The sequence below is a fragment of the Melospiza melodia genome, chromosome 18 (assembly GCF_035770615.1).
Source record: "Melospiza melodia melodia isolate bMelMel2 chromosome 18, bMelMel2.pri, whole genome shotgun sequence".
NCBI lineage: Eukaryota > Metazoa > Chordata > Aves > Passeriformes > Passerellidae > Melospiza > Melospiza melodia.
The window spans coordinates 4,950,704-4,975,635 of record NC_086211.1 but is presented as its reverse complement, the minus strand read 5'-3'; the positions used below and the strand labels follow the sequence as shown (position 1 = coordinate 4,975,635).

Here is a 24,932-nt window from a genome sequence, read left to right as displayed (position 1 = left end):
AGCAGGTCGGATGCCAGCCTTGCTCCAGCCTCACCAGTGCTTCCACCTCCTGGCCTGCTCACCTGTGCCCCTTTCTCCACAGCCCTGGCCAGCACTGGGCATGGAAAAAATTTTCATCAAAAGAATAATAAAGTACTGGAATGCTCTCCCCAGGGAGGTGGTAGAATCACCATCTCTGGATGTGTTTAAAAAAAGACTGGACATGGCACTTGGTGCTGTAGTCTGGTTGAGGTGTTAGGGTATAGGTTGGACTCGATGATCTTAGAGGTCTCTTCCAACCTCATTATTTTGTGATTCTGTGATATGGAGAGTTAAGCAGGTGGTTTTAAGTGTTTAAGGGAGTCGGGTCATCATCTAAAAGTCTCCAGGTCCTCCTGTGTGTCCTTGGTGAATAGCTCTCCAATGGCTTTGACAATACCACAGCTGGCTTCCTTCCCACATTGTCCATATCCATGGCTCAGCCCAGTAAATGTGCTCCAGATTTGGCAAAAGGGGATTTCAAAGAGGAGGGGTAACAGTCCTGATTTACATTTCTTGGAGCTCCTCTGATCCCTCACCCAATGGAAGAATGGAGGAACAGCACCACGTGTCTGGCAGAACCCATCCACCCAGCCTGTGCTTGATTGCAGATTTTTCAATGAACTGTAACATTGCTGTTTGCTCAGTGGAAAAAACCAGCAAGTTATATCCATTGAAAAAGAAATGTGAGGACTTTGCAATCTGTGTGTGAATGTTTCCTGAGCATAAAATGAGGTGAAGTTTGCCAAACGATTTTTCTTTAGAAATTGTTCATTCAGCTCTAATTGCTTGGGTCTAACTGTTCTTAGAAGGACTGTGTGACATCTTTGGAACATGCAGTTAAGGTCAGAAGAGTGTTGGTAGAAATTACTTAATGTTAACTCAAGTTTTTATTTGGGTGTAACAGGGCTGTTCTCCCTTAGCTTAGAAAGAGCAGTAAATGATGTTGCCTGTTAGTAAATGATGCCAGCCCAGTTAGCTAATGGAGGGTGAGTGGTGCCTTATTGACTCCCACTTTCTCTGTGGAAGGAGTAATTAAATTCACCTGCAGAATCCCCATCTTCTCATGCGTGGCAGTGTGCAACTTCCCTGCATCTCAGCTAACTAGATTAGAGATTACTCATGCTGATGAGAAAGCACCAGCTAGAAAGGCTCTGGCCTGGCTTTCAGATCCCAGCTGTTATTTGCAGGACTTATGCTTAGGAAAAGCATCCCTTTCTTTTGTTTTGCTTCTAGCCTGACAAACTTTGTCTGGAAACCCAGGGGAATAAGCACCAGGGAGCCCCACTGTCTGTCTTCCAGCAGCATTTTTTGAAATGGAACAGCACTTTAAAGTCTCGCCAGCTCAGCCTTTCACTTCACAGAATATGTGCCTGTCTCTAAAATACCAGCTTATTTTTCCTTACCCCCATAATATTCCCATCCAGCATTCACTCTCCTGGAAATCACCAATCCAGTGTTCACCTACCTGCATTCAAACACCTGTCATTGTTCTTGTGCTACTGCTCTTCTCCTTCCAATTTAGAGATTATATTTCATAACTGACCTCCAACTACCCATTGCCTCCCCGTGACACCTCACCCTTGTCTGCCTGATTGATTAGTCTATTGTGCTCTGCACTCTTCCTGATGGCTTACAGATTGCCCAGTATCTGTCACAGGCTTCCTTTTGTTCTCTAATATTCTTGGAGTTTTGGAACACCCTCCGGCTGCCATTCTCTCTCCATAGTCCCTGGCCACCACCTGCCTCTCTTATGAATGTCTAGTTTGGAAAAAATGACAAGAAATCTTTTGCAAAATAAACCCCTACCTGCTGTGAGTTCACATATAGGGTGGTAAAACACACTTCTAAGACACTGTCATTGTCAATGGGGCTCTTTATTTCCTTTGCACAATTTGGAGGTATAAAAATGTCATTAGATCAGGCTGTGATCAGTGACATGGCTTGGAAGGCAGCTTTCCCCAGGAAATTTCCTCACCTGCATAAGTCAATGAAGTGACAGAGAATGTTGTTTTTAAAGATGTGGGGGGTAGGACGGTTCTGTGTCTGCTAGGGGAGAGGTCTGGGACGTGTCCCAGATCCATCCATCTCCCTGTGCCTGCCAGAGGTTGTCCAGCTCTCTGATATTGTTCCAGGCTTGTCCCAGCTCTGTCCATCACTCTGACATTTAATTAACTGCCCCATTCTCCTGGATCTTGCACAGGATTTGTGTTGTCTTTCTGAAACACATCTTAGGTCGTGTCTGAATATTACCAACAGGAGGAGTAACAAAATGGTTGTCACCAATATTGCTATTATTGTTACTGTGCAGATGATAATAAAACAAGACACTGAATATCACAAAGATGAGTACTGTTACCCTCAGTGTCACTTCTTCTTGCTGTGCTGGTTGTTTGGCATCATGGGCGAGCAGGAGCTGACAGCAGTGGGAAGCAGAGAGAGTCCTGGCCAGCCAGGCGTCCAAAAGTAACAGAAAAACAGTAAAGGTGTGGGAACTGACCACTGAGAGCAATAAAATCACACTTAAGATATCAAACTACATTTATGAGACCTATCTTCATGTGTAACAAGGATTAGTAAACTTACAAAGCCTGCACATGCTGGGTGGCTGGTGCTGGTGGGGGCAGTGGCTCCTCGCTCCTCCAGGAGCTCTGCATTGATGTTTTGCACCATCTGCCCTGGCCATGCCCAGAGCTATCCTTCTTCCTTGCATCTTCTTCCATCCTTGTCTGGCATTTGTCCCATTCTTTTTACTTCAGTCCCAAGTTCTCTTCCAGCATTTCTCACAGTCCCAAATCCACTGGCAAGCGGATTTCTTTTCCCTTTGAGTTACTCTGTTGAGCAGCTGCTCTCATTTGGACCACCCTGTGCTCTTCATCCCCTTCACCTCTGGTTCCTGTGTCTCTGTGTTTGATCCATGGCTTAAGCAGCTGTTCTGTCCCTGGGATGGCTTGGTATTAATCAAGCCATCAATCAGTCTTTTATCCCCTTTGTTGAAACTCCCTCTTATGCTTTCTCTTTTCTCCTTGCAGGTTAAACCCTGGGCTTGGTGACCACCCGTGGGATCCCGAATGCCGTGTCCAGCGAGCCTCCCAGCCCCTGAGGACAACAACTAGGACACATCCAGGGCTGGGGCTGGGACCTGCAGTGACACACGGGCTCAGAGGTGAGGGGTGGCATCTCTGGGGTGAGAGGAGGAGCTGCCTGTGGGAGAGAGCCAGCAGGGATGGAGCAGGTCCCTCTGGAGAGGGCTGAGTGCTGGGAAATCCTCCCAGGGGTGGATGGTGAGGGGGAGCCCGAGGCACTCATTCCCAGCAGGAAAGAGTGAGCCAGGGCTGTGTTTCTCACACTGCTGATCATGGGGTGCTTCCTGGTGGGCTCTTCTCCAAGTCTGACCTTCCTGGGGAATCCCTGAGCTGCACTCCTGAAAGCGTGGCAGCAGTGAGACTTGTCGTGGTTGCATGTTTAATTTTTATTTTTTTAAAGACTGAGTTCACATTCTTCTTTTGAGGTTTAGGGGATAAAGAAAAAGCACATTATTTCTCCCCTGCAGATGAGAAGTGCAGTGCGTGCCTCCATCCCAGCTTCTACAAAATTGTGTTTTACAAAGCAGAAAAAGAATATCAGGTTCATGTTGGAGCTGTAGCTCAGTTTTCTAAGACCAGATTTTGCCCCCTGTTCCCTGTTCAAATGACTAGCTGTGCTGGGCACTTTGAAATTTTCTCTCTCTTTCTCATCTCCACCTTGACATTATGAAAAGAGTTTTCATCAATCCATTGAAAGAAGGAGATAACTTTTGTATAAAAGTGCACGGTTGACAGGGTTGAGTTTTTTGGGTAGTGTGTAATTTTTTTTTTTTTACACTGTTATTATTTAAAAGATGCTTTCTAAGAGGACAAAAGGGAATAGCTTAATGGAAACAAATTTCTGTAGCAAAATGTGCAGCTGGATAAAAAAGATTATTTCTGTTATTGCTTGGTTAGACAGGTGAATTTTGAATTTGAGTACAAAAGGTGCTAAAAAGTGTGCCTTAACTTCTCTTCAGTGTGCTGTTGAGATTGAAAAGAATAATTTTTGGAGAAAAAACTTTTCTCTGAGCCTCTATTTCCAGCATTGTCAAATCTTTAGCAGTGGCCTTTTCCCACAGCTATTATCATGTTTTCACCTTTTCTTCTTCCACCTCATTTGTCCTTTTTTGAAGAAAATGTAGTGCTGGTGAAAGGCAGGCAGGGCTGAGGGCTGGCACTGATGTGGAAGGGAGGGACAGCAGAGCTGGAGGCTCACAGGCATGTCTGGAAGCCAGACCAGAGATGCAGTCCCAGGGAAAGATGGACAGCCTGGCCTGGGGGAAGTAATTTTGAAAGCATCTACAAGCCTACAGCCCTTAAGACCACCTTTCCAAAATGACTTTTAAGCAATTAGGAACCTAAGCATCAATGAAGATAAGCAGAGCTTAGGTGCTCAGGTCCCTTGGGGCAGACACAAATATCTCAGCAATGCAGACAGATAGATAGTTTGCCTGTCCAGATGGATCCAGACCCAGAGCCAGGCAATGAATTACAAATATAAGTGCCAAAACAGCAGGCTTGGGACACAAAGGATAAAAGACAGTTGTGTTATTTGAGCTGATAAGCTCTGCATCTTGTCTGGAAGATGCTGGCATCAAAGGCTCCAGCAGGGATTTCACAATGGAGTGTTACACCATCCAGCACTGAGTTACCTAAGATGTAAAATGGGCCTTGCAGAGAAAGCTTCATGCCTGCCACAAAGGAGCAGAATTGGAGTTTGTTTTGAGGACTATTAGGCTGAATAATTTGGGATTGATCTCCATGGATATTGTGAGATATTGCTCCCAACAGAGCAATGATTGCCATTAGTGTCTCAGCTCCCTGCCTTCTTCCTCCTTTTCTCTCCAACCTTTGCAAGGGTCAAATGCTTCCCAGGCAGCATGAACAATATTTCCTCCTTTTCTTGTAATCATTGTCCCTTCTATTCATTCCTCAGAAGCCTTTTCACAAGCAAGAGGTATTTTCAAGGGTTGTAAGCATTCATCTCAATGCACATTTTTATGCCTATTCTCCTTGGAGGAGCTGGAGGACTAGTTAACTTTATTAGACCAAATGAAAGGAGCTTATGGAGGTAGCCTTGTGCAGGAGGTCAGGGACCTGGAGAGGAGAGACCTCTGAGACAGCTGTGGAATTTCTTGCAGGAGCTAAAAAGCAGCTTTTGCTGTTTAGATTGGTGCTGTTCTTCCTTGCATTGTGCTGGCTCCTTTTCCAGCACAGAGTGCTGAGATCTTCTGCATGGTCCCATCACTGGTCCAGCCACAAGGGCTTAGGAGCAGTGACAGCTGTAAGTACCTTGGATTGGCAAGCCTGGAGGTAGCCAGGCTCACAGCACTGGGCAGGAGGTGCCCATGGGGCTCTGGTGAAGGTTCCCACCCTGGGGAGCCCCAGCCTGTGGCATTTGTATTTTCTGAAAAATCCCTTCGCCCTGGATTTTTCTCCTGAGAAAGGTGAGAAGCCTCAGAGAAAAAGGAAAACAATAATTATCTGATTTGCTTCTCCTGTGTTTTGCTTCTTTGGAACGTGTGTGGACATTGTTTACCAACAGGTGATTGTTTCATTGGATTCTAGTGTGAGTTGTTTGGACTCATTGGCCAATCAATGCCAAGCTGTGTCAGGACTCTGGAGAGAGTCACGAGTTTTCATTATTATCTTTTTAGCCTTCTGAAAGTATCCTTTCTGTATTTTTCAGTATAGTTTATATAGCATTATTTAATATAATATAGTACCATAAAATAATAAATTAGCCTTCTGAGAACATGGAATCAGATTCATCACTCCCTTCCTTCCTTCCTTCCTTCCTTCCTTCCTTCCTTCCTTCCTTCCTTCCTTCCTTCCTTCCTTCCTTCCTTCCTTCCTTCCTTCCTTCCTTCCTTCCTTCCTTCCTTCCTTCCTTCCTTCCTTCCTTCCTTCCTTCCTTCCTTCCTTCCTTCCTTCCTTCCCTCCCTCCCTCCCTCCCTCCCTCCGGGCATCTGGGGGGAGCCCAAATACAATTCCAGCCAGCCCATCCCAGGCCACACCCGACTGTGCAAACCCTTCTCCAAGCAGCTTCATGCAGTGAGGAGATGACTAAAACCTGTCTCCTGGGCAATTCACTTCATTCATCAATTAAATTGTTTGCTGTGAACGCTTTGGCCCCATCCAGCTCCAGGATTTCAGCCTTGTAATTTTGCTGGCAGAGGACAGCGGTGCCATGTCCGTGAAATCTGCCTGCCAACTGCTTCCCCTGCTAAGCATTTTCTAGGCTAACGATCCCAAAATCCTTGCCAGCAGCCCCAGCTCTGTCCCTTTCAGGGCAAGGCACTCATTTAAACGTGAGCACATCTAAATGACTCCATCTGCTAAGTGACTTTGGTAAAGAAAAGATTATAGCAGGAGTTAGTGCAGTGTCCTGGGGTTGCAACCCTGTTATAAAACGGGCTGGGAGAACAAGGGGACTGTGAGGAGCTGAGGCCCAAAACCACCTGGGTGACTGTCAGCTTGATTTATTTTCTTGCTCATTAGATAAATTAGAAAACTGGCAAAAGAAAATCATCTCCCGCTCTCAGCTGCTTGGTAACCTGCCACGTGGCACGAGATGCCAGCTGCAGGGAGATGCAGCTCCTTCCCACCCCTGTGGCCCCTCTCCCCAGGGACACAGGATGGGACTTGGGGCTGCTAGTGCCACACATCTCAGTCATCCTGCCACCCCAAACCACCTCACTGACACATCTAGCCAATGGCTGGCAACCACTGGAGTTTCATTTTTCTCTAATACCACTGGTTTTTGAATAGCAGCTATTTTCTAGGTGAAAACAGCATCACTAAATATTGCTTTTGAACACTGGCTTTGACCTCAGAACTGCTTGTTACCCTCATTTCACAAATCAGACAGGCTAAAGCAAAATAACCTGGTTTGTGCTGTATCATCAGGCAGGATCTGCTGCCCTTCAGAGATATTGTTCAACACTTTGATCTTGTGCCTTGTGCCCAGTCTGCCTTCAGCAGCTGTCCCCCTTGCTTATGAACCAGACTAATTTTTATCTGTCAGAAGGATGAAGCTTAATGGTCAAACTTGATTTAAATCCCTGGGTAAAATTCACTGTCTAGGAGGTCAGGCTCCATTTACAGCACCTTCTAACCTAAAAACTCACTGAAATATTCAGCCTACATAACCAAATGTTAAATGTGGACCATTTTAGCCATCCTCAGTCCCTTTAGCTGTGTCTGATGCACTCCTATAGTGGGAAACGAGGCCACTGTTATACACACTGTATTTACACACGAGGAAAAGCTCCAGACAGGATGAGCTATTAAGAGACTGCAATGCATTTCCAGCCAAGGTGGAGGAATCCCAGATGCTGAAAACAGGGGAGAACCAGGGCAGGAGCTCCTGGGAAGGAGACCTGGGGGTTCCAGCACTGCTGCGCCAGTGCAAGGAGGCGTGGGGGCAATACCTGCCCTGTGAATGATGGTTGGATCAGGTTTCCTCTGCTATCTGTGTCCCCTTCTTCTGCCCCTGGGGCCTCTGTGCTGCCTGCCCTGGATCCATGTCACCCTGTCCCAGGCCAGCATCCAGACACACGTGTCCAGTGGCTCAGCCCCCAGCCAGGTGTGTGCCCATGTGTGCAAACGCTGCCTGGAGGGAGGGCGGGGACACCGGGCTAATTCCTTCCTGTCATATCCAGGAATCGGCTTACAGCCCCGAGCTCTGATTACTCTTATCTTAGCCTGCATGATGCTGGCCACATCCTGAAATTACCCAGATTTTTTCAAAATCCAGGGGATGGCTTGCACTCACAGCAAACTACAGCCCTGCTTTCAACCCCAGCGGGTTTGGGGGGCTGTGAGTCAGTGCAGAAGATGGGGCATGTGGTTTGAACCTCCAAATGCTCCTGGGTGTGATGCCCAATCCACCTGAAATACCTGATGGAGTCCTATGTGGAGCAACACCAACAGCCCCTTCCCAGCCCCTGTGCAGAGCTGACTGCTCAGGCAGACTCACCTGCTGGGATGCTGGCAGATAACATGCCTCTGGAATGGCCAGCCAGGGAGAGATGCTGTCAAGCAAAACATGGAGTGAAATGTTTGTGCTGCTGGGATTAGGCTGTGAGTCCCACCTGTCTTTGTGTGACATGTGGCACTGCACCCTCCATCCACCAGCACTCCCCATTCCCCATCACTGCCTGCCAAGCCCACCCTGCTTGGAAATTCAAGTGGGGAAATCAAAGTCCTTCTCCACCCATTCCTGCTGTGCCTCTCAGGCACTGACATTAACACGGAGCTGGCTGACATTAGCTCTGAATGGGTTTTAATAACCCCCCTGTGAGCCTGAATTACCCACACAGCGTGAGGGCCACTGTGAGGGTGGGGATCTGGTGATGAGCAGGGCATCAGGGGCCAGGCCTGCACCCCAGACTGTGGACACAGGGCCATTCCTGCTCCCCAGGCTGTGGATACAGGGCCAGCCATCTCCCCAGGCTGTGGACACAGGGCCATTCCTGCTCCCCAGGCTATGGATACAGGGCCATTCCTGCTCCCCAGGCTGTGGATTCAGGGCCATTCCTGCTCCCCGGGCTGTGGATACAGGACCAGGCCTGCTCCCCAGGCTGTGGATACAGGGCCAGAGAGCTCCCCAGGCTGTGGGCACAGGGCCATTCCTGCTCCCCTCTGGACACAGGGCCATTTCTGCTCCCCAGGCTGTGGACACAGGGCCATTCCTGCTCCCCTATGGACACAGGGCCATTCCTGCTCCCCTATGGACACAGGGCCATTCCTGCTCCCCTCTGGACACAGGGCCATTCCTGCTCCCCTATGGACGCAGGGCCATTCCTGCTCCCCAGGCTGTGGATTCAGGACCATTCCTGCTCCCCAGAGCAGGCCTGCTCCCCAGGCTGTGGACACAGTGCCAGACCCACTCCAGGGGCTGCTGTGCCTTCTGCCAGGGGCAGCTGCTGGTGTGGGTCGCTGGCTGTTGCCTGGCCCTGGAGAGCTGCTGCTCTGGCTCCTGCTGCCCGCAAATGTCCTGCCACCAGCAGCTCTGCAAGGGGCTGATGAGCTCCCCAGCACTGTCTGCTCTCATCCCCCATCCCACTGGGGCTGCTGGTCCAGGTGTCTGCCTCCATGGGATGTTCTCCCCTCTGGGGTAAGGTCTGGCTGCTGAGAACCCCCAGTGCCATCAGTGAGAGCATCCCCAGCCCCTACCAGTGCATGGCATAAAATGCCAGCCCTGGTTTAGCTGCCTGTGTGCATGGGATGCTAAATGAGATCATGCCTGGCCCAGCTGGGAGTCTGGACTAGTGTATGAAAATCTAGCAAGAAGATTAAAAGGTGTCCCCAGGCAGAAGAGGGTATTTATCCCTTTCTTTGTGGCTGAGATGCACATGGTGTGGGAGGCACAGGGACAGTGACCTCCCCTGGCACGTGGGCAGGGCTGTGTCCCCACGGGGACTGCTCTGGGGGAAACACAGTGACCAGGAAAGCTCCTTCTGAGATACAGGTGGGCACATCCAATCTCCCCTGCTGCACCAGGAAAGGGCTTCCTGCCCTGCATGCTCACTGCCAGCCTTGCAGCTCCTCCACAAAGGAAAAACTCCCCATTTTCCTTGTCTTTTACAAGAGGGAGAGCTAAAAGAGATGGTCAGGTGGTTCTCACTTCTTCTGGAATGTGCATGGCCTGGAAACTTGCTCTGAAGTTACTTTTCCTCAGCTAAAGTTCACAAGATCTGAGCAAGGGATGCAGCCTTCTTGGCCAGTGACAAAGTCACCATTTGGGTGGAGAGTGATGATTTCTAGCTGCCATTGAAACCCACAGATATTTCCAGTATGGAAACAGGAACATCCCCAGGGATATGGACAGGAGATCCCAGCTGGGGGGGCCAGCAGCTTCTCCAAGTCAGGATCTACAGGGGCTGTGAAATCATCAGGCACTTGCAAGAGCTGAGTACTGATAACAACCCCTGCAAAACAGTCCATGATAATGATTGAGTTATATTTAAGAGGCTCCTTCATACTAAGTAAATGCAAATAGTTTACTCAGAAGATATTTCCCACTAAGATCTTCTCTACATAAAATGCTAACAGATTGAGATTATGACTCTAATGATTATTTTTATTGCTGGTTTACATTTAAATGGCATATATTTCCCCCTACTGTTCTCTCTTTGGGTTAAATCAATAAAACCTATTAAGAAGGTTCTTCCTCTAAGATTCCTCCCTCTCTTCTTTCTGTCTTATCTCCACTGGTGCCCTTTTTATCCACCCACCACCAGAGATTTTTCAGAGCTGCCTCCACGATATTGGTGCCAAGGATTTGAACATCCCCTTTGACAGAGTGGAGTCAATCTGGTCTTTGCTGAGATGGGGGACTACAGAGGAACTCCAGGGCTGTTCCTTTTCCTCCTCTTGGGCTGTACTGCAAGGAGATGGAGTTGGAGCCTCTTTTAACACAGAAGCTGCACCTGTCTGTACTCCTGTACCTCCTCAGCCATGGATGTTCTTGTGCTCCTTCTGTGGCTCACTGAGGAGGTGCTGGATTTCTGTTTGGAGAGGAATTATCCTGCTTTATACGCAGTGAAAACCATTAAGATGCTGACCTTTAAATTGGGCTTCTTCCTGCTCATGTAAGGAGGAGGTGGGTTGAGTGCCCAAATCTTATTCATTTTAATGACAAATCCTTCACACAGAGGCTTTGAAATACTCAGCATTAATGCAATTTTCCTCCCTCTGCTGCAGCTTGGCTTTGCTGTGCAGAGGATGTCTCTGCTTCTCTCTCACAGTGACAGACCCTACAGATTTGCTCCATAACTACCATGCCCAGGTACCATTGTGCATGGATTTGTGAGCTTAAGGCAGTGCTAACACAGGGATCTCCATGCTCCTTAATCAGCATCACTGACCTTTCTTTCCTTCATTACTCTCAGCATCACTTTTTTCCCCCCCCCAGCTTAATTTGCATAGGTCTCATGTTATCCATGTTTTTGCTTTGTGCCTGTTATCCCATTACCCTGGATAATCAAAGTTGCCTGTAATGGAAACAGCAGAAACAATTTGCTTACCCTTCTATTACAAGATATTCCCTCTACTAAGCCTGAGAATACCTGCAGTTCTGTGGTAATGCTAATTAACTGTGCATACATATAGAAAGTAAAGCAAAGGCCACCAGCATCCTTTGGGATGGTGGGGATTAAAGAAAGATGAGATATTATTCTCCTCTTCTCTGTGCTTCACTGTCCCTATCCTCAATGGAAATTGCTTTGCACTTACAGAATAAAATGTAATACATGGTGGAGGAGTCACTGACTCTGCAGAGAGATGGAGTTGGAAGGAGCAGAGTTCTCTTTGCTGTGATCCTCCCTGATGTCTTGCTTCTTTTGTATTCCCAGACTGGGATCTTTTCCCCATGCAGGTGCCCTTGCCTTGGGGTGCTGATTCCACAGCCATCCCCAGAGCAGAGCTCCAGCAAAATATGGGTGGAAAACCTCCTGCCCAGCCTCAAGGATTGGCTGGAATAGTGTCTGTAAATGAATGCCCATGGCAGAGCAGGGCACCTGCTGTTGGAAGTGGCTGTGGTGTCCATCAGGATGCTCAGGTACCCTTCATTCTTCTTGGGTGGCTGAGGCAGCAGCAGCTTCAGAGCAGGTGAAGGGCCTGGGGAGAATAAGAAAGATGGTGATGAAAACAGAAAGATCATTGGGAGAGGGGAGGCTGTCCCAGCCATTCCTCTTCATTTTGCACTGCACAGTGCCTCAGGTGAAGGCACGTGGGGCAACCTCTCCCCATTAGTGAGCAGCACCCTCTGACAGTCCCACATGAGGCTGTCCTGTGTGTCAGCTCAACCAGGAGTGACTGACACTGCCAGGCATGTGTGGAGGGCTGCTGAGCTCTCCATGCAGAAGAAATCCCACTCAAGTCCACCCACCAGCTCCTTGCTGATTTCCCCAGCTCCTGTGCCAACAGCATGGACAGACCACCTCACTGCACCCCTTGGAGCATCTCAGACTGGCCCTGGGTATGGACCTTGTGCTCCAGGAGGGTGGTTAGACAGCCCTGGCACTACTCCTGCCCATGAAATTGTGAGGGAGATGTTATTTGTGCTCTGATAACCACAGAACCTTTGATGCAATACTCATGTTCGGGATTTTACCACATCTCTCATCCTCCAGGTCTGTCAAGGAGCTTCACGCAGCCGTGACTCAGAGAGAGGCATCAGTGTAGAGAGTCTGTAGAAACAGCCAGCAGCTGTCATGTGGAGGGCTTTAATAATGGATATGCAGCCAAATATGCATGACCTACGAGCTCAGGACCCTCCCTGCCTGAGTGGCACCAACTCCTTTAAAATATCCCTGCACCAAGCCCTGGCTCTGGCCAGGCCAGAGGGCTGGGTTTGCACAAGCATCACACACATCTGTCACAGGGAAATGGGCAATAAAAGGGCTGAAAGGGGTGAGTTTTGGGCCTGCTTGAGCAATGTAGTTACTCCTTCCCTTTCACTGAAACCTTCAGTTCTCACTGCTCATTATCACCCTGTGGGTGGTTTTAGGACTGTGGGTGCAGCAGAGCCTTGCTCTGCTCACAAACCTGGTGATGTTTAAGGTGCTTTGGAACTGCCCCCATGGTATTCAGCATTTAAAGGAAGGTGCAGGTTGTTGGTACAAAGGGCTTTTAAGGTGCTTGGGTGGGGCCAAAGGGATTTTCAACCAAGTGCACACACACAGAGCCATGCTGTGCCTTTCAGGTGCATTATCCCACCAGAGAGCTCAGTCCTGAAACCCCTGAGCCTCAGCAGAGGTGAGGAGACTCAGATTTGAGTGAGTCAGTCCCAAAGTTCAGCTCAGCCATCTGAGACATTTTGGTTCTGATCAGGCAGCACAAGCCTCAAGTGGAAGAATGGGTTTAAAAATGAAAATATGATTTTGACTTGTAGAAGGGATGCTTGGGATTGGAGCTGGAGCTGTGTATCACTATGATCAGTGGGGAAAAAGTTGATTTTACATAACTGAGTCAAAGGTAAACTTCCTATTAACTTTCCTGAGTGACTCTGTAATGATTTGACCCTTAAAATTAAAGATTTGCAGTTACCAACTCCAGCATTGCTGCACTGGTGCAGTTCAAGAAGCACATGAAAACAGCCAGCAGCCTTCAACAGCAATTGCACTCAGCACTGCTCTGTCTCCTCAACTCCTGACATCATTTGGGGGAAAAAAAAGGCAAAGTTTAAATTCACAGCTTTTGTTTCTCTGCAGTTCAAAGGCTTCACGAACCTGGTTTTTAATTGGCACTGAGTTCTCCCAGCTGGTACCCAGGGCTGCCCTGGGACTGACACCCAGCCAGGCAGGGGAGCAGCAGCCAAGGAGGGGAGGCTGTTTGATGTCCTGGGTGCCTGGCGCCCAATGCAGGGACTCAGAGCTCTCCTTGCCAGATCTGGGGGCAGAGGAGCACTGCTTCATTTCTGATCATTAATGCATTGGTCTCTTCTCTGTTTTCTTCTCACTGATCTTCTCTGTGCACAGGCCAGGGAGAGCCACATACTGAGTGGAGATGACAGTGCAGAGACAACAAAGCTGTAGGTGTTTCTCACAGTGCAGCTCAGCCTGGTCTGAGCCCAGCCCAGGGCAGGAGCCTCGCCCTGCCAGGGTGGGCTGCACATCCCTGCAGAGAGAAGCAGGGAGGAGCATCTCAGGCTGTGCACAGCCTCAGCTGAGCCCCAGCACCTTGGCCAAGGGGCATTCAGCAGTGCTGCATGCAGAACCTGGGGAGTGCAGGAGCTGCTGGCATGGAGGGGGTGGCAATTCCCTAACATTGACTTTGTTAGGGAAGCCCTGGGTGCCTCAGAGAGTCACAAGCCCTCTGACAAGGGTCACAGGGGTCTGTGGCCCTGTGTGGTGACACCTGGAGTGCAGACTTACTTAAGCACATCTGGGATGGGGAGCAGTGACCTGCTTCAATAGACACTGTTATCTTCCACCCCAATGGGACTTGAAAATCCCTTGTTGACTGAGATCTTTCCAGGCCTTTTTCTCCTCTGTCCAGGAGCAGGAAGGTTCTGTGCCTTCTACAGGCAGTGCAGCTCCCACTGGTGACTTCCTTAATGCTTAGAGTGGGGTCCCACCTGCTTCTCTCTGCAGGTTCAGCATCACTCCCCCCCTTTCTGGCTGCCTGCTTTTCTTGACCTCTCCTTGGCGAGCTGGCTCATGGCTTTGCATCCTGCAGACTTCTTCACCCCTCTGTCTTTTCTGCTCATTTGTGGTTTGACCTCAGGAAAGCACCATCACAGGTGCCCTCTGCTCTGTGCTCATTGTGCTCCATGCTCATACCTGCTCTGCCCCAGGTGCCTTTATCATTTCCACCAGCACTGTGCCAGTGAATCCTGTGCAAGACAAAACCCTCAGCAAAGCTTTGTTACTCCACCTGGCCCACGCCAAGCTGGAGCTGTCAGCCCCAAAAGCTCAGTGGGGTGGATATACTTATTGCTAGAAAGCTTTATATTTACCATGGCCTTCCTGACATTACAGTAAATGCATTTCAGAGCCCAAGAAGTATAAAAATAAACTGCAAGGAAATCAAGACAGCTAATTAGCCAAAGGTTACTGCTGGGCTCTGTGACTGTCAGCCCTTTTGAAGTTCTCCTTTACACAGGCAGATGTGTGTGCAATGCTGCTGCTCCTTTGAATAAATGTCTTGGTTTTCCGAGTGGCTTCATATCTGGATGTGACTGAACACATGTGAAGGCTGTCACAGCCAGCCTGGGCAGGAGAATCAGAATCCTTTAACCCTGCACTCCTCCAGTACTGCAGAGCACCTCATCCTGGGGAGTGGCTGATCAGGGCTGTGCTGCCTCCCAGCCCTTTGTGAGCTGAGGAGAGGCCAGAGAGCTGCCTTTCTGCACAGACAGCCCTCTGTGCTGGAGATGCTCCTTCCCTCTGTGTCCCTGCCCTCTGCACTGTGGTCACAGGGAGCTGCTGAGGGCTGCTCTGCTCATCCAGGGTTTGGATGGTGCCATTGGGGAGCAGCTCTGTGGGGATGGGGCACCTGGGAAGTGCTGGGGCACATGCCACACCATCATTCCTCAGTGCCCAGTATCCTCCTGAGGATCAGCATCTTATATGGAGCTGCTGTACTCCAGATGGGACAAGAGGCAGGGAAATGGGGTCTTGGCTGAACTGAGAGCTGAGGGAGGGATGGAGTGCCACACCAGAGGAGAGAAGCTGAGCTGGTCATGACAGTGGTCCTGGTGCACTGGATACTGGCTCCAGAGGAGTGTTGTGCTCATGTTTGGGCAGGAGAGCCCTGGAGCAGTGATGGAGTTTGAGCCCAGCCATCCCCTGGCCACAAGCTGTGTGAACTTTCTCTCCCTGTGCTCTGACCTGCTCCACACAGGGACCAGAGTTTGGGCACAGTGACCTCAGGAACCACCAGCATCACCTGTGCTGTGCTCTCATTTCTCCTCTCAGGTTTTCCTCCTTTCCTTGTTCTGCTTTCTTTGGGCTCTGTTTTCCCTAGGAAAACCCTTTTTACAGCTCCCTCTCCCCTCTCTGGCAGTGTCTCCTGTCTCCAGCTCACAGCTCGTGCCGTGTCAGTGTTTGCTCAGCATTGCTCCTCCTGGAACCTTCATTTGCTGCTCATTTCCTCACAGACTTTACACCACGAGCTGGGGCTTTATGTGCATGTGTGTGTGTGATTCAATTAAACAAAACACAATAAAATCAGGGAAAACAGAGGGAGACACAGACAGACAGCAATTCCCTGCTCTCTGAGGGCTAAGCTCGTCTGCCTGTGAGCTCGGCCCCAGCGTGGCTTTCTGATGTTGCCACATGGATTTGCTTGTAGCAGCTCCCTGGATCTCATGCTTGGGGTTTCCATCCCTCTGCTGGGACCCTGGGACAGCAGCTGCTCCTTCTCTGCTGTCAGAAGTTGGGGCTGCTTCGTCACATGAGGTGAAGGAGCTGAGTGTTCCTTTTGAATAAGCCCTGAAATGCTGAGGCATCTCTTAATACTCAGCCTCCTTCATCTCTCCTTTTCTACAGCTCAGTCCCAGCAGCCCTCAGGATCCTCCAAGCCAGCAATGTCCTGCTCCAGCCCTCTGGGGTGACAGATTCCCCCTGTGCTAGCACCCAGCTTTCTCCCATATCACACCTTTCCCTTGCAGTGCAACCTCAAAAGCAGCAGCTGTGCTGTGCAGGGCTTTGGCTGGCTGTGAGCTTCCCTTCCACTGCTCTGTGCCCTCCCTGCCATGCCCTTCCCTTGCTCACCTCCTTCCTGCCTTGTTTTATTTCCCCTTTTCCCCTCTAATCCATTCATACTGTGAACAGATGCTTTCTCAGCATCCTTTGCTCCCAAGCTTCTCCCTGGCAGGTTTCTCACCTCTCCACACACCACACGGCTGTGGGTGTCTCCTGGAGAGCCTGTTCCTGCTCCCCCAGCCCTGGCTGGCTCCCTGGCTCTGCAGATTCATTCTGTGAACCCAGCCTCTTCCCCCAGTGTGCCTTTGGGTGCAAATGTGACACCCAAAGTGGGTCAGTGCAAGTGGAACGAGGTGGTCCTAGGAAGAGCAGAGAGAGAGCAGGCATGAGAGGCAGCCCCTGCCAGATTACAGGGTGGCTGGGAGAGGAGCAGATGCTCTTACAAAGTGAAGATTTCAGGTTATTCACATGGCTCCAAACCCAGATGAAAGAGTGTTAGCTCCACCAGCTCGAGCTGTGCTCCTGGCTCTGGGTTGGCAGCCACCTTTGCAGCTTGTTGATGACTTGTGTGGTACCTCAGTGTTCCCAAAGTACAGGACAGATCAGACTTGCAGGTTTTTAAAGTGCACATAAATGTGATTAACAAAATCCTGGCACTCAATGCCTTCAACTTAGGAAAAAACACAGACAGCAGAAGGGACCCCCCCCTTTTCCTGACAGTATCCCCCAGCACACATAGCCCTCCTGGGGATGTGGAAGGTCTCACTGTGCCATTGCCCCTGGGTTTAACACTCTTCTGAAGTCGTGGGAGGAGCCTTGAGCTGCTGAAAGGGGAAGATGCCAAGGAGGTCATCCCTGATCAATGCTCTAGGGCTTGTGCTTGTTCAGCAGGGTGATTGCACCTTGCCCAGACATCCCCAGCCACCCTCAGGTGGCTTTGAGCCTCTGTCCCCTCCATGGAACCTCCTTCTAGCCCCAAATCTTTATCTCTGCTTGATCCAGGGCTTCCAGGAACAGCAGGAAGAGGTGCCTCTCCCCATGCCCTGTGTCCTGGCAGTGCTGGTGGCTGTGAGGTGACACTCAGGTGTCCCTGACTCCTGTCTCTGGTGGCTGCATGCCCAGCCAGAGGCAGGAGGGATGCAATGGCACCTCTCACTCCAGCTTTGGCTCCTGTGTTCCTCAGGCTGAGGCTGTCCCATCACTTGGACTGTGTGGACCTTCCTGCTGAGCAAGCCAAAGGATGGGGCCAATGTTCCTGGTGTGCAAGAGAAGGGAAGGAGCTGCCTTGTGTAGCAGAGAGCCAAGGGATTGTCCACCTTCCTCCTCAGTTTGACCAACACCTGCACATGGGGACCCTGGTTCCTGAGCTGTTGTGCTCATGGACCACACGTGTCCCCAGCACAGAACCATTTTTAGCTGACAGCAGTACTGCAGCAGTTCCTGTGCATGCAGCCAATGCACCTGGAGCCATTCCCAGATGTCTCTCCTCATTAATGCCCCCTTAGCAATTTTCTGAGGACCAGCATCCATCTCCAGCATTAAAAACAGCTCCTTCCTCTTTGATTTATGGATATTAATCCATGCCAGCAGGCAAGAGGCATGACATGTCTACATAATATATTCATTATTAAATTGTTCCTTTCCTTTCCTTTCCTTTCTCCTCTACCTTCCAAGGCTGCACTTTTCTTATTTCTCTGTAACATTTGAACCTGCATGTTTTACAAGGGACAACTTGCAACGTGGAGCAGCCAGCATCCCTTGGTAGATCATCCTCACGAGTCTGTGCTTCCTCCCTAGTGGCCACAGCCAGGCTGCAGCAGAGAGGAGACCCACTGAGCCCTGTCCATGAGGGTGTGGCTGCTCCAGAGCTCTGCTCAGGGCAGCTGCTGCTGTGGCCAGGGCTGTGGCAGGCTCCCAGGGCCACATCACTCATGCTGATCACTGCACAGGACAGACCAACTGCATGAGCCTGCTGGCAGCTGTGCCTGACACGGTGCCCAGGCAGGGCTCTAGCCAGGGTGAGCTTCTCCTGCAGCCATTCAGATGCTGGCCCCAGATCAGTGATGGTTAATGCTGGCCAACCCTCTGATTCAGGGCCCAAAACCCAGATGAGAGAGCGTTACCTCCACCTGCCCGAGCCATGCTCCTGGCTCTGGGTGGGCAGCCACCTTGGCAGCTTGTGGATGGCTTCTGTGGTGCCTCAGTGTCCCCAAAGTTCAGGACAGATCAGACTGAGCAGCCAGCTTCTAGTGATCTCACTGTGCTGTGGCCTGGGAAGAGAGGAAAGGAAGATCTCATGACCGTAGCATGGGGCTGGTTTAATTTTTCTTTCCTGTGTTCCTCAGCCTCAGGACAGCCCTGGGGCCTGGCAGCAATGCCCTCCATCCTACTGAGAGGGACCCTGCTCCCCATGGCAGCTTCTGCAGGCCCATCTCCCTGCCCTGGTCACTTGCTCTGGTGAAGAAGGGGAAAACAGGTAGATTTAGGGAGAACAGGCAGATTTGGGGATCCCATCCCTGCAGTCCCCTCAGTGCATCCTGACCTTGCTATCAACACTGTGACAGCTGTGGTGGCAAAGTGAGGAGGTTATCTCTGTTATCCCCCTGGATAACCCAAGAAGTGCCTGCAGCTCACTCCTGCCTGCCCACCTGCCCTGGACCGTTCCTTCACCTCTCAGCAGCACCTTCACAGGGGCAGCAGCTGTGCTGTGCTTGTGAGCTCTGTGCACATAACCTCACCCTCTCTACAGAACCTCACCCTCACTATGCTCCCAGCTATCCTAGCTATCCTCTCAGCAGCCCTAGGAGGATGAATGGGACTCAACCAAACACAAATCCCAAAAATCCTAGCCTTTTCTTCCATCTCCCACCTGGGCTGAGTAGCAATCATTATCATCTACAACCCTAAACTCACCCTCCTCAACTTCTACCTATATGCTAAAATAACTGCAACTGTTTTCCTCACCCTAAACACAAAGTCCTAAAGCTATCTACCCTAATAACTGCATGGACCAAAATTCCATGTCCTTTAAAATTTGTGCTTTTTCTCTGTCCCTTAAAAGAGTGGAAATACAGCCCTGCCTGGATGGCCCCTTGAAACACAGCCTGTGCCATGCCTTCCCCTCATCTCTGCTCAGGTTTCTCCAGACCTCCTGTCTCCCTACCATAAAACAGCAGTTAGAGGAAAAAAACTGCAGCTAAAAAACTGATGGCATCTCTCTTTGCAGCCTGGCAAATCACTTCCTCTCTCTGTCTTGCCCCCACTTTGCACTGCCCACGTGTCCCTGCTGGGACTCTGCTCCCAGGGACCTCCATGAGGGGAAGGAAGCAGCAAGGCATTAACAACTTAGGGAGCTCAAGAGCAGCTTAAAAAATACTTGTGTTCTTTTGGTAAGTATGAATTTGTCCCAGTGGTAATAAGGCTGGTTTTGTTCAGCAGGCTCTTAGCAGTGATTATTGCTGTTTTTCAATTTAAAAACCAGACGGTCTATTTATAATGCATAGTATGTGGACTGAGATTTTTTTTTTTTATTATTATTATTCTCTTTAACCCAGCCTTTAAAATGTGTTGTCATTGCCACTACTACAATGCAAGGAAGCAGAGGGGCATCTGTCACCTGCAGAGCCTGTGGGTGGAATGATAAGTGAAATGTAGATAACAGAGCTAGGCTGCAGTGATGCTGTGGGGAACTGGTGAAAGGTGCCAGGAGGGAAAGGTACACCTGGGGATGTGGTTTTGGGAGGGGTTGGAGGGGCTCTGGACACAGGTGCTGAGTATTTGGACTATCTATGTCCATATTTTCTCTCTTTTCTAGAGTAGGAGTGCTCAGTGCTCACACCAGCCCCATCCCCAGCCCAGAGAGCAGGCAAAAGCCAAGCTCCAGCCTTGGCCTGGCACTGGCCCCAAAATGGCAAAGATCCCTGACAGCAGCCAGTGCCCATGGGTGCTGGGGTGATGCTGAGCAGGATGGGGGTCCCAGGGGTGCATCGAGGGGTCCAGCAGAGCTCTGCTGTGGGCTCTGGCCTGGCTGACAAGCTCCTGCAGGCATTACATGAACATCTCTACCCGCTTTGGGCACTGGCTGGGCTGGCATGGCCCCTTCCAGGCTCACAGCATGCCAGCCCTGTGTGCTGCTCAGCTGCAGGATGTGCCAATGCCAGACATTAGGAGACCTTGGACACTGAAATGCTGTGAGACATTTTGCTGTGGCAGCATTGAAGGTGTTTGTTGGATGCTCCCATACAGGAGTGGGGGCTGCTTTGGCTCCTCTGAGCCTTGCTCTCCATGCACATCCAGCACCACTGGACAGCAGGAAATTTCCCACTTGCTGTGAATGGCTGGGTCCCTCTTGGACACTGCAGCTCATCTGTTGGCCCAAGAAGCTTCTTGAGGCAGACTTTGCTGCAGACAGGTGTTCTGAAGGCCAGGTTACCTTGTGTGTGCAGCCAAGCTGGAGGCCACACTCTGCTGCCTCTGCCCTGCTGAGGCTCCTGTTTGTTCCCTTTCTCACTGCAGCTGATCTGACAGTGCTCCTCTCTCCATTTCCCCACACAGCCCCTTTTACTGCCACCATTTAGTTATTTTCTTAATTAAATATAGATTATGGCTGTGGGAATAAGGGATTATTACTTATTCATAAGCTACTTAGATTTTTAAAGCGTGTGCGGAGCAGAGCTTATCACACGTCTGTGTCTGCATCATTCCCATGCCAGGAGCCAAGGTGAGCTCCTGTGGCACCAGGGCTTCACCCACACCTTGCTCCTCCTCTCTCCTCATGACCTCTGCACCCAGAGGAGCTCTTCCTTGCTATCCTTGTTGCATTTGAGGCTTGCCAGGCTTTTCCCAAGGAAACCACCTGCACTGCCCTCTCCCAAGCTGTTCTGGCCCCTCCATCCCGCCTCTGCCATGCCCCCTCCCCAGGGCTGCTGGCAGCTCTCTGCCAATGCTTCCCCGGGCTCCCCACCGTGCCAGCAGCTGCTCCACCTGCCCTTTGCAGGAAGCAGCTCTGCAGGAGTGTGCTTTGCTGCAAAGTTTTCTAGGAAATTCCTCCTGGTACGTGGGTAATTGTTGACTGAGCTGCAGCCCTCCTGAGGGGCAGGAGGCAGAGGAAGGGGCTGTTGGCAGGCTGGTGGGAGAAGTAGAGGAAGGAGAGTGTGGTGGGAAGGTGGATGCTGCTGTATAGCCGTAATGTTTGTCCAAAGCCTTGTGCTCCTGCCGTGTGCCCAAGCAGAAGGGTTGGGAGCTGCCCCTTCCACCCCAGGACAAGCAGCAGCTTCCCAAGACTCTTTCTGTGCCTTGAAGAGTGGAGAACTCCAATCTCTGTGTAATAATACTAATAATAATAATAGTAGCAAAAATAAAACCAACTGACCTGGTTTGTGCACACCAGAGTGGACTTCTGTCTCCATCTCACTGCAGTTTTTCTGTCCCCAGACAGTGCCATTAATGCCTGGCGCTGCAGGGCTTGTCCCAGTCTGCTGGCAAGCCCTCAGGTGGGAACAGGGCAGCTCATCACACGCTGACCTGCAAGGAAAGAGGCCCCATTAAATCCCAGAGGCCATCTCCCTCCATCCCCCTGCTCCAGGGCTGTCCCCAGGGCTGCAGCAGGGTCCCAGCATCCCTCTGCAGGTATCCCTGCTCTCGCCCTTGGGGACCCATTAGCATTTCCATCTTGCTCCTTCTGTCTCCTCCTCTTGTCCTGCTCCTTGCCTGGCTGAGATGGCAGCGTGGGGCTGCTCTGTGTGAGCCAGTCTGTCACTGCCACCTGCCACTGTCCCCATGCCTCCCATGTGCTTCTTTCTGACAATTTTCAGGACTAATGCAAAGCTCTGGCTTGATAGCCCTGAGGTCTAAAGACCTTTTGTCAACAGAGCAGATATAAGACAAGCTGCTGCCAGATTCCTCTGAGCAAAATGATCTTGATAAATTGGAGAAATGGCCTGAAATCAATACACTGAAATTCAATAAAGTCGAGTGCAAAGCGTTGCACTTAGGAAGGCAATATCAAAATCACAGATATAAGATGGGGAAGGACTGGTGAGCCAGCAGGATAGCGGCTAAAGCAATGGAGCAGCCCTCAAAGTGAGCAGCAGACAATAACCTGGTGCTGGAGAAAGGGAGAGCAAAGGCACATCTTGCCCACAGATGTATTAATAGTTTCAGATAGAAGGCAGCGAGGTAATTTATTTGGCTCCATTTAGTGCCAGTGATGCATCAGCTGGAGACATATATCTCCAGGCTTTGGCATCACAACTCTGAGAAAGATTCAGACAAATTGAGTGAGTTCACAGAGTTTTGAAAACATGCTCCAGGGAAGATGGACTGAGAGAGTTGGTTTGTGCTCCAGGACCGAGACAACTGGAGGTAGGATGTGTAACATTCATCAGGGTGGAAAAAAGCAGCTAGAAAAATGATGCTGATCAATTGGTCAAGGGTTGGACAAGCTGTAATAGGCTTAAACTGCAGCCAAGAGGTCTTGGGTTAGATGCTCAGGAAAAGCCTCCTAAGGACAAGGTTGTCTGAGAGCCTGTGCAGGCTGTAAAGGGGCTGTGTGGGAGTCCTGTCCCCAGGAGAGCCTCAACAACCAACTGAGGGAGCATCTGCATGGAGGTCACCTCCACAGCAGGGATGAAGTTTCACCCCAAGCAGGATTAGCCATGTCCTTGGGATTACCAGGTTGAGACAAGCAATTTGCTTTCTCTGGTCTCATGTCCTCTTAGCAGTCATACCAGGGGTGCTTAGTAGGTATATATCTACATAAAAATTACATATAAATATAGATATAGATGACATAGATATAGATATAAATATAGATATAGATATAGATATAGATATACATATATATATACATATACATATACATATACATATACATATACATATACATATACATATACATATACATATACATATACATATACATATACATATATCTAAAAACAAATTACATTTATCCACTCCTCAGTTTGCCTTGCACCACAAACTGGGAGAGCCAATGGAAAGAACCAGAGATTGACATGGTCAATCCATGTGTCACTAAGGATGACAACAATGTCAGCTTTGCTGTCTGGACCAACCCCACTGATTTGGTGTTTGGTAATTTGGTGGCTAGCTGCCACCCTCCTCCAGATCAATCCCTCTCAGTTGCATTTTCTGATCATAATTAATGTTTGCTGTGTAGTTACATTGATTTTTAATGCGCTCTGAGAGATGAGGGGAGTTCTTGGGCAGACCAAGTGAGGGAGGAGGAGGTGTGCTGGTGATCCTGTGCTGAAGGGGAGAGCAGTGTGGGCTGATCCCAGCATGTGCAGGGGGAAATCTGCTCAAAAAGCCCACGTTACACAGGGGTGTTGCCAAGCTGCAGTGACAAGGGGCAGGACACTGAAATGTTTGCACTGCTGCTCCTTTACTCCCTGCTCAGCTGGCTCTGCTTTCCACCTGCCAGCCCTGCTTGTCTGCTGCCCTGGCAGCCCTGCTGCCATTACTGAGCTCAGCAGGGAACAGGGTTTTATTTATTTACCAAGTCACAGTGGGAAGAAGGATTTTAGGGCAGCCTGAGCTTCCCAGAGCTGTGAGCAGTGGATAAAACCTCCTCCAGCTTTGTACAGGGAGGCTCCTGCAAGGAACAAACCTCAGCCTGTGCACAGCCAGAGCTGTGTCCCTGCTGCTCCTCGCTCACTCGTGCTAGCCAGCAGCTTTGTCATGAGCATGTAGAGATGTAAGAGGCACCTGTAAGCCTCCCAGGCTGCTCTGTGCTTCCTGAGCAGCCAAGCTGTTACAGCCAGCACCTGCACAGCAAGCCCTGGGAGATGCTGTAAGGAGGCAGCTTTGGGTAGGCAGCACTCAAGGCTGTCAAAATCATGAGGATTTGGGTGGCAGCACCAGCAGTGAGCTTCAGGATCCTTCTACTTGTGATAAAAACTACCTGGGCAGTGCTGGGCCTCCAGAGCTGACAGTGAAGGAGAAGGATGCTGGGCTCTCAGCCGTCTGGGGGTGCCTGCTGCCTTCTGGGTTTCTGTGCACAGCTGGCAGGGCCAGGGCTGCAGCAGCTTCTCGTGCCCCAGCATGGGGGGGGGGGACATTTCCCAGCCACATCTGGGGTGCTGCAGATGTGCAGATGTTTGTCAGAGCAGGTGCCCACAGCAGCTGTGTAAATGGCAGAAGGGCAGTTTGTGTTCCTGCTGCCAGCAAACCCCCCGTGCTCAGCAGGTCCCAGAGCTGGCACTGCTGTGGCACAGGCTGCTGTAAGGGATGCAAGAGGAGCACCAACCTTGCCCGTGCCCACCTCAGGGAGCAGGCAGCTCCTGGGCCACAAGGTACATGCCCAGCAAGAAATGGGGTGCTGCAAACACTGCCCAAAATGCTGATGGAAAGCCAAATCCCCTCTGCCACCTCCTCTTACCATAACACCAGAGCTGGGCTGCCAACCCATCCATCCATCTGCATGCCAGCACCATTTGTTCAGGTGATCCATTGCAAACCTCCTCATGCCAAACTCCCCTTTTGAAAGGGATGTCTTTCATATTTTTTCCCTCAGCCCCTTCTTTTCCATCACATGTTAATTACACACCACCCAAGGATGGTTCTTGCCTGAGCAGTTCAGAGGAGGCCACACAGCACTGAGTCAGCATTGCCCAGATGAGAATGCTGTGACAATCACTGCTGAAAATCAGCCTTGTCTCACACAGGT

General features: G+C 50.3%; 1 protein-coding gene across 3 annotated transcripts in view; it reads left to right on the top strand.

Moving 5' to 3' along the window:
• The window catches only part of ELFN1 (extracellular leucine rich repeat and fibronectin type III domain containing 1), a 102,234-nt gene that overhangs the window by 53,433 nt on the left and 23,869 nt on the right, over positions 1–24,932 (top strand). For all 3 annotated transcript variants that reach the window (XM_063171767.1, XM_063171766.1, XM_063171768.1), the window contains exon 3: positions 3,051–3,184. The gene's annotated coding sequence lies outside the window, so the exon portion shown is untranslated. The remainder of the gene's footprint in view (positions 1–3,050; positions 3,185–24,932) is intronic.